The following is a 9,757-nucleotide window of genomic DNA, read 5'->3' on the forward strand; positions in this document are numbered from 1 at the left end:
AATAACAACGATGGCCATATTATAGAATGAATATGAAAATATGACCCTAGGAAATCACAACCAGATAGATTTGAGTGAGACATAGGATGTAGTTGTGATATTATGACAAATAAGTACTGATAGCATCATATTTAGGGGATGCCCCAACTACGAAAGGATGAAGACTCAGGGTTTTAAAGATGGACCTTAAAGAGATGCCCCTAGTCTGAAAGGTTTGATAAACTTTAGGGGTTTAAAGATAATCTTTAAGGAGTGTCCCTAGTGTAAGGGAAGATGAAATTTTAAAAATGAGCTGGAAAAAGATGCCCCTAGTCTAAAGGGGGGATGAAGTCCTAAGTTATGGCTATGAGATGAATCATGAAAGTGAACCATAATCTAAAGGATATCAACCCACGATCAGTGAAAATGAGTCGTTGATAAGAGATGATTGGTAGGAAATGATGGGATTTTCTAGATCTAAGAGCAACAAGATTATTATCCCAACCTCAAAGGCATTTTCTTTTCTTTTTTGTTTTGTGCTTTACTTGGAGGGCACAATTCCTAACCCCTAATCTAGCGGAACCAAGAGGTTTGGTTCATGACTTTGTCCATGTTCCTAAGACAGATCGTAGCCATTGGAAGATAGACCACGGCCTAATCTAAACACAGATGGGTAGAATATCCTAATCTAGGCTCACACATGTGATGTACGCATGTCCGTGCTATATGCATGCGTGGGGTAATATAGGGGTAAGGCCAAGAGTTCCCTTAGCGCGAATTCGTGTTTGATATACTCTACCGGTGTCCAGAGTAGTAGTACGTGAACCAACAGATTTGTTTATGCACCATAAAGGTACTAGGCTAAGGGTGGAATGCTTCTCTAACATAGAGGCACCGGGTCATGACCTCCCAGTCAACCATGCTAGATAACATTTCGGGTTTCTAAATAGGACGTGTGTGAATATGATATGCAAGGGTGTAGATGCAAGTGATGTAAGTGTGCAATTTAGGGATTCGTATCTAATGCCCTCAAGTCATTTAATTATTCTTTTGAAGTTTTGCGTGATTACATTTTATGAGCATGCATTATTGTTTTCACTTTTTTCCTTTTTGTTCATTAATGAAGCAACACCGAAGTTCTTTTTCTCCATACACAAGTAAGCACACAACATCTTTTGGTTCTTTTTTTCTGTTTTTTATATTTATTTATTTTTGACTTTTTGACTATTTTATTTTTTGTCTTACACTTATTCCCTTTAATTATAACCTAAATGACTAAAGCTTTTAAAAGTTGTGAAGTTAGGTAATCAATCCCCAGCAGATTCGCCAATCTGTGGATCCCGTCCCGAGGGTCTGTGTTTTTATGATGATAACGCCTTCGTTTATTGATTTTGAATATGATTGCCTTTCTCGTAAATTTGGGATGAAATTCCTAATTTATAAGAGAAGCCATGACCAAAGTCGCCACCTAGATTAGGGATCTAGGACCCATGATTAACTCTGTGAATTTGGTCTACGTTTTGAGTTCTAGGTAAGTTACCTGCTTACGAGATCGGAAGGTGTACCGCACGAAGTGTACAACACCGACCTTGCCTAACTTTTAAAAGCTTTAATTATTTAGGTTTAACTAAGGGGTTGAATGTGAATTTTATTAACTTAAGTACATTCTAATTGCTTAGGCGTTCACAATTTATACTCGTGCGGGCCAGGATTTGCGTTTTTCCTAAATGCCGAGCTAGGATGCCTAAGTGCCTAGGTGAGTGTTTTGAATGTATTATGAGAGGTTATAAGTTTGAGTTGGATTATTTGATTTGGGAGTGGTGTGACCTACACTACATGAACCTAAGACTAATTGCGGAGGCCCTATTTGCATTTTCAGTGTGTTTGTGAATTTAGGCTCTAAAGATGCTACTTTGGGAATCTAGAGTGCTTTCTAAGTTCTCCTATCTTGAGATTCTAAAACCTAAAGCTTTTAGGATTTTAGATTTAGGATTTCCCTTTCAAATTTCCATTCGTTTCATCAAACATCACTAAACAAGCAAATTATAAGCAAGCAATGACTTAAACGAAAGGGACAAAGCAAACGATCATGCAATGCAAAAACTAAACATGTAAACTGGCAATTTGTAAGAAGAAGAGTGAAAAGATTAGAAGAATGGAGGGGAATGGGGAAGATGGGAGAGTGTGAGGGAAAGGGAAAGATGGGGGAGGATATGGCTGCACTTGGTGGTGCCAAGTTGCCTACGTACCCCGGTGGTGGGGATCAAGCCATCGTAGTTCCAAATAGGGAATGAGGGGTTATGGATGTCTTTTGGATGTAGGGAAAGAGTTCTGGATTGCTGTTTGGTTACAGGGAATGGCTTCCAGGTATTGTTTGGGTTGCTGAAAATAGTTCCTGAGTGTTGTTTGGTTGCTAAAAATGGTCCTAGGTGTTGTTTGGTTGCTGGAAATAGGTCCTAGGTGCCGGTTCTGTTTGGTTGCTGGAAATGGCTCCTAGGTGCTGTTTGGTTGTAGGGAATGGGTCCTAGGTGCTGTTTGGTTGCTAGAAATGGGTCTTAGGTGCTGCTTGGTTGCTGGAGATAGGTCCTAAGTGCTGTTTGGTTGTAGGGAATGGGTCCTAGGTGCTGTTTGGTTGCTGGAAATGGGTCTTAGGTGCTGTTTGGATTAATTAGTGATAGATGGGTGAGTAAAAGCTATGGGGATGGGCATGGGGTCAAGGAATCTGACTAAAGTGAGATGATGGGTCATGGGGAGGTGAGGGTGAACCGATTGGGTCAAGTAGAGTGACTCCGATTGGGTGGGGTTGAACCGATGTGAGGTATGGGTTGAACCGGGTCCGGGTAGGACCCTGTTAGGTGCGGCTTGGGTTAAGGTCAGGTTAAGTAGGGACAGGTCAGATTGGGATTGGGTTGGATGTATGCAGATTGGACCGGGTGGGTCCACTAGTATAGGAATGGCTCGTCATACAAATTTGGAATTAGATGACTTGCATGCATGCACAACATACATGATTCACATGTTTTGAGAATTTATCCTCTCATGTATGTACAGTGCACACAATTCACTTGGTAGTTGGATAATTTGCACGTATGCATAACATACATGATTCACATGATTTGAGAATTTACTCTTATTCATGTACAGTGTATGGGTTTGGGTTTGGGTTGGGCTGAGTTGGTGCGAGTTGGAGGGTACCAAAGGGAGCAGCAGGGTGGTGCAACCCGAGTTGGGTTGGGTCGGGTTGGTTGAGACGTGTTGGGTTACGCCGAGTTGGTTGGATTCGAGTCACATTGAATTGGGTTGAATTGGGCTTGACTCGGGTTGAGTCAGGTAGGGTCGGGTTGGACGCTAGTTGCTTCGGGTTTGAGTTGTGTTGGCTTCGGGTTAGACCGGGTCGAGTCGTGTTGGGTTAGACCGGGTTGAGTAAAAGGTTTCGGCTCGGGGTCGGGTTAGGGTGCGGCTTTAGGGCGCGGCTTAGCGGTGCGGCTTAGGGCGTGGCTTTAGTGTGCAGCTTAGGGTGCGGGTTTAGTGTGCGGCTTAGGGGCGCGGATTGGGGCGCGACCTAGGGGCACGGATTGGGGTGCGACCTAGTGGCGCGGATTGGGGTGCGGCTTTACGGTGCGGCTTAGGGCGCAGCTTTAGGGTGTGGCCTAGGGGAGCGGATTGGGGTGCGGCCTAGGGAGCGGATTGGTGCGGCTTTAGGTTGCGGCTTAGGGCACTGCTTTAGGGTGCGGCTTAGGGGCACGGATTGGGGTGCGGATTGGGGGTGCAGCTTTAAGGTGCGGCTTAGGGTGCGCGCTAGGGGCACGGGTTAGGTTGGGTTGGGCAGTTGCATGAGTTGCGGGGTCTATTGAGTATAATGGTATGGAGATGGTGTATGTATGATGGATATATGGTGAGGGTAAGTAGGTGTAGGGCTGTGGGATGTTAATGTTTTAATGGGGTATGGGTTATCTGCTATAGAATTAAGTGGGTGGGGTCGGTTGTAAGTTGGGTCGAGTCATGGAATGGGTTGAGTTGGTTGAGTTGGTGGCTCGGGTTAGGTGTGGGCTGAGTCGGGTTGACTCGGGTTGGGGTGGGTTGAGTTGGGTTGGACCGAACGGGTCCAGTTTGAGTTAGATAGGTTGGGTTAGATCCATCTTAGACCCAGGTTAACCCGATGATCCTAGGGGTTGTGGGGGTTGGGTCAAATCAGTTGGATTGGGTGAGTTGGGAGTGAGTCAGGGGTAATTGGGCTGAGTTGGATGCGTACAGGGTAGTTAAATGGGGCTGCGTATGGGCGGTTGGGTTGAGTGCAGGGTTTAATGGCGTGGGTTCAGGGGTGAGAAAGGGGGAATCGGGTCTAGCCAAGGGTGGGTTAGCTGCTTGGGGTTTTGACATCCTTATCATAAGGGTTTTGCTAATGTCCATCACAGCAAGCATATTTCTAGAGGGTCTGTTGCATGTAATAGCAGCCACTAAAGCCCACCTTTCATCAGATTTTGTCTTCATTACGAGATGGCTGCTCACAAATGACACAGATCATCTGGGAAATGCCTTATTTGATGGATGCTAGAAAACCCTTTGTTATCAACAGATGATGGTGTTAATGGCAGTTGCTACCCTTTTTTTTTTAAGGGATTTGCCAAGACTCATCACAAAAAGGGCATTTCATGGAGCATTTGCTGCAAGAGAGAGCAGCCACATGGGCTGACGTTTCAACATATTTTGTCATTATTCACAAGATGGTGAAAAGGGTTGACGTTTCAACATGTCTCTCTTCACTCCCATGCAACGGACCAACTGTGAAATACCTTATGTCATATACCCTAACAAACCCTCTTTGTTAATAAAGAGGAATTATCAAAGCATAGCAATGTCAACATCAGTTGCCACCACAAACCCCTTTTGTAAAACTTCAGTGGATTTGCTAGGATCCATAACAAAATTTTAATGGATCAGCCTAATATCCATTAGGCTGCTACACATTCGAGAGTCCAAACGAAACCATTGGACGTCCGAACATCCCCTTCGGACGTCCGATAGGATTCCAGTGGTTTTGTTACAAACTCCTTCACATTCCGGATGTGCTTTCCGGCGCGAGGGAAGAAGAAGATAAAAAGGTGAAAAGGGTTGGCAGTGAAGAGAGACATGCTGAGGGTTTATTACCCAGAGCAAAATAAAGAGATCCAATGGAGTTTTTTTTTAATGGCATGGAGTTTTACCAGTTGGAAATGGCAATGGCTTGGGAAAGAAGAAGATAAAAAAAGGTGAAAAGGGTTGGTGAAGTGCATTGGGATCCGTTCCTAAAAGGTGGAGGGAAAAAGAAAGAGATCAGTATTCTCATCCTAAAACACCTCTGACCATACCTGACACCCCTTTCTCATGATTTTGATAACTTTGCCTTGATTCATAATTTCAGCACATTTTTTAATAATTTTCCCTATGTTTTATTCTCCGCTCCCTCTTTTTCTACATATGCGGTGGCGGGCGGAGTGCTCCGCTTCCTAAGATGGCCCTTCCCAGCTCTATGCTTAAGACAAAGCTGGGTCGGCTATCTTATCTTCATTTCTTCATGCATGAGTTGCCAGACATCCCGGCCTGGGAGCCCCTTTCGCCTTTTACCGCCCTTTAGCGGAAGGGGTAAAAGCAAGCAACCTGCTTTCGCTGCAAGAGCGTAGGTGAGTTGTAAGCGTAGGCCCTATCCGTATGGCCGGCCAATCCGTGACAACCCCACAGCACTGTATATCGCCTTTCGGTCTCGTTGAGCTTCCGTAGCTTGGGGGCTTGGGGGCTTGACCCCAAACAAACTGGTAATCCTACTATTGAGGGCTTTCCCTTTCCTAGTTGCGATCCTTTTGATTCTTCTCTTCTTAGTAAACAGATGGGGGGAGAAGACGGCTCACGGCTTGCATGTACAAGCAAGGAGATACAGCTTGAGCTTTTCCTTCATAGACCAAGGCGACTCTCGCGCTTTTCCCTCAAAAAAGCGCCATTTCTTTCCCTAGCCAAAATATGTGCTTCTTCATTTCGGGAAAGTATGTTTTAGGGAAAATTATTAAAAAAGGAACTGATTTCTGCACTCCAATGTTTTGATAAAAGACATTCCAATTTTTATCGTGTAGTAATTATAGGGCTGTTAGAGGAATATTACAGTTTTTCAAAAAGCTCTTAAAGACCTTTAAATACTACAGGACAAACAAGTGCGGCACGTGTTTATCAAAACAATGGAGCGCTGAAATCATTTACCTTAAAAAAATGTGAACATTTGCTGAAATTATGAATCAAGGTCAAAGTTCTCAAAATCATGAGAAAGTGGTGTCAGGTATAGTCAGAGGTGTTTTAGGATAAGAATACCCTTCTCTTTCTTTTCCCTACACCTTTTAGGAATGGATACCAATGCACTTCGCCAACCCTTTTCACCTTTTTATCTTCTTGTTCCCCAAGCGATTGCCATTGCCATTACCCATCTCTATCTTTTCCCTCCACCTTTTATCTTCTTCGTGCCCACGCCAACCCTTTCCACACAGTAAAACCCCACTGCCATTGCCATTAGGAAAAAACTCCATTGGTTATCGTTATTTTACTTTGGGTAATAAAACTATGCTTAGGTTTTACATGTTCTTTGCATGTTTTCTGTTTACAGTGATATGGTTTATTTTCATCCTCTTCATAGTGCTCTCTTTCTTTGCTTACATGTTTGGTTTGACCTCTCTCTATAGAGGAAAACCCAAATGGAACTCCTATCTATACAAACATAACCACTGATTAAAAGGGCTCAAAATCAGTTTTTAAACCTCAGACCCACTATTTATACCACGACACCACTGTTTATTCCTTGAAACCAATCAATAGTGGTTCCTAGAGTATACATAGTTGTTATGAGTGTGTACATACACTCATGACCCCATCTAATGAATAAGAGGCACTATTTAAACACCAAGAACATCTATTTATATAGTTGGAACAATTATTTAGACCCCCGAACCACAAAATTATGGTTCCAAGAGTGTAAATAGTGGTTCATACATTCTAATAGTATTTTAATGGTTCTAAACGTTATAAAAAACCAGATGCACTATTTAAAAACTTAGAACATCCATGTATACACTTGGAACCTTTATTTAGACCCGATAGATTAAATAGTGGTTCATACATTCTAATAGTATTTCATTGGTTCTAAAAGTGATCATGAGTGTATCAATGGTGGTTTAAACTCATAATCACTATTTAAACACTTGAAACCACTATTTATACGTCAGACTACTAAATAGTGGTTCCGAGAGTGTAATAGTGGTTTATAGCTTATTAATAGTGGTTCTAACATTTTAAAGTGGCTCTAACATTCTAAAGTGAGCCTATTTTGTCCTTGGAACCACTATTTTGATATTGGAACCACTAATTTAAACCTAGGACCCACTATTTAATGGGATGCAAATTTTGACTTTCGGACGTCCGAAGAAGTTCTTCGGACTTCCGATAGGATTCCAGTAGTTTTATTAAAAACTCCTACACATTCGGGAGTTCGAAGGAAACCATTGGATGTCCGAATCGGACGTCCGAACGTCCCCTTCGGACGTCCGATAGGATTTCAGTGGTTTTGTTACAAACTCCTTCACATTCGGGATGTGCTTTCCAGCGAGAGAGACGTGCTTTCCGTTGACCATACCTGACACCCCTTTCTCATGATTTTGATAACTTTGCCCTTGATTCATAATTTCAGCACATTTTTTAATAATTTTCCCTATGTTTTATTCTGGCGTTATTATTGCATTTGACTAGACATTTTCCAGTCATAGTTGTTATCCATTTCTATTCTAATTTCGTACATAAGGACAGTGCACCCAACGGATGAGCAATGTACGATGACTTTGTGATACTGACATTTATGAGGGACATAAGTGATCGAAGGGTTAGGATCATTTGTTCGAAGCAATGTTTGGTCATTGCTTATTGAGAGTAGAATGTGTTAGATGGATTGTCTAAGAGCATAGAAGACAATGCTTGCTCCATGTGAATTTTTTTTGCCAAGAATATGTAAGCTGTATTGTTATTTCAAAATGGAAAAGCAAAAGACTTTGTATGCCTCTTCTCATTCACGAAGCTTTAAAAACTTGAGCTTAATCATTCAAAATAAAAAAAATCAAATGAACCATTGTCTTGAAAAATCAATAATGTGGCAAGTCAATGTCCAATTATTTTACACCCATTTTGTTAAGTGATCAAGCTATTACTAGTGGATCATGTAAACATTCATTCAGTCAAATGACTACTATTATGGCCATAAAATATTAAAATTAGGACCCCCACACCAACATGATCAATAGAGATGTAGTGGTCCACTTGATATCTTTTACAGACATTCTGCTTCTTACAAAATATTCAAGTCATGTCTACAAGAAATAATAGAGTAGCAGATAAAAATTAATACCAGAATCATTCAAACTATAACGTGATCACAATATAAATGTCCGAACAATTATACAAACTCCTGCTATTTAACATAATCAGCCGTATCCACAATCTCTTGCGTACTACATGCACCTTGAAGAGTTTCGGTGGTAAGTCTATAGTCTATAGGCACATTTCCTTCTTATTGGCTGACTTAAGGATATGAGATAGAGATTTCTCTCTTTTCCGTATTGAGGAGGTATGTGGCCTTAGCGATAAGGGACATACCTCTAGAAGGCGTGCCATGACCCCGTGGAATGAGTGACATGTCTCTTTTTCTTTTTCTTTTTAAAAAGTCGCCATGTAAGAAATAACGGCTCCTAAGTCCCAATGTGACTCTGTTTGGTAATGTGCTTGAGATTCCGAGTAAGGAACCTAGTTATAAAGCTAGAAAGAGTTACACACCGGTTCCGCCTGGTTGATAATCAGTCTCTAGTGTGGAAAGCAAAGACAATATTCATTTAGCTTCCTGGGCAAAGTGAAAGCTTAAAGGGTTGATAGCATCGATTTCTCTCTTTTTTATTCCAGTTGATAGATGGAGTGGAGGAAGGAGAGATCTACAAAGGGAGGTGGTCTGCTCGAACCCCTTCTTACAGGGATGGATCCGTGCGCGATGGGACCCTTCCTTTCGTCAGAGCTAAGATCACCGACTGCTCTAGGGGACTCAATTCCTAGTCTGAAGGTCCTTACCCGCGAAGTTGGGCATTTCTATTACCTTCTTCGGCCTTCTTCAAAAGTTGGTGGTCGATAAAATCACACGACTATCATAATATTAGAAGGCAATGCAAAGCTTATGCGATGAATGGTATACCTATTAGGTCTGACTGCGCTCCTCAGCAGTTGCCAATAAAGTCCTTGTTATAACACGCGCGGCTAGGGGTCAATGGCTTCTGTAGCTGAAGGCACCGGTATCTCAAAAGGATTCCTTGAAGTTGCAGTTAGTAGAGCTCAAGAGCGCGAGAGGTCAACAATGTTGGTTCTGAGGGACGCGGTGTTTTGTATGCGGTTGGTTTTTGTGTGTGTGTGGTGTGTGTGTGTGTGTGTGTGTGTGTGGGGGGGGGGGGGGGGGGGGGGGGGGGGGGTGTTGTTTGGGAGTTATATATACGTAATTATCCTTTTATTTCTCGAAGGGAGGTGTTCCATTTATTGCTTAGGGGTGGGGCAGATCCCGTAATTCCAAAAAGTGGTGCTCGGCCGGACGGCGGTGGTTAACTGACTGTAACGGTTGTCAGGCAACTACAGTTAGTCTTAAAAGTGAAGATTACTGGCGGCACCGCCCATTGGTCGGCATGGGGGGTTGCAACTGGACGTCGTTGACCTCACCGTTTGGCTGGGGAGTGAGCTGGAG

The sequence above is a fragment of the Tasmannia lanceolata genome, unplaced genomic scaffold (assembly GCF_043159265.1).
Source record: "Tasmannia lanceolata isolate RefF3 unplaced genomic scaffold, GAP_Taslan_0.1 ptg000037l, whole genome shotgun sequence".
NCBI classification, from domain to species: Eukaryota; Viridiplantae; Streptophyta; class Magnoliopsida; order Canellales; family Winteraceae; genus Tasmannia; species Tasmannia lanceolata.